Genomic DNA, 443 nt, shown 5'->3' with positions numbered 1-443 from the left:
ATAACCCCAAGCCCAGGAGGTGACCGCCCACGCCTTGGCACGCCAGGGCCCCGCCGCGGTTCCTACGCTAAGCCGTGACCCACCCCGGCAGAGATGTCAGGGGTGTAAAGTGCATCGCTCCACAAACCAGGCGCAGAGGAAGGGGATGACGTCCTGCAGCGGGAAGCCACCAAAACCCAAACCCTGCCCGCGCGCCCCACGCTCCGGAGGGGTTACGCTCGGGGAGCGATGATGCTCCGGGGGCAGAGGGGGACGCGGGTGCTGCCGGCAGCCCAGTCCTACCCCACGGCTGGGGTCTGCCGTCCCACTCCCGGCCCCACGCAGGGATGGGGACGCTTCACCCTACGCCCCCACCCACGCCGTGGCAGTGGGCTGAGCCGCACCCACACCTCCCTAAGGGCTCTCCCCACACGGGACGGCTTCTGCGGGACCCTCCCGGTGCC

The sequence above is a fragment of the Aptenodytes forsteri genome, unplaced genomic scaffold (assembly GCF_000699145.1).
Source record: "Aptenodytes forsteri isolate BGI_AS27 unplaced genomic scaffold, ASM69914v1 Scaffold66, whole genome shotgun sequence".
In the NCBI taxonomy this organism is placed as follows: domain Eukaryota; kingdom Metazoa; phylum Chordata; class Aves; order Sphenisciformes; family Spheniscidae; genus Aptenodytes; species Aptenodytes forsteri.
The sequence above is the reverse complement of the archived record's forward strand: the minus strand, read 5'-3'. Positions refer to the sequence as shown.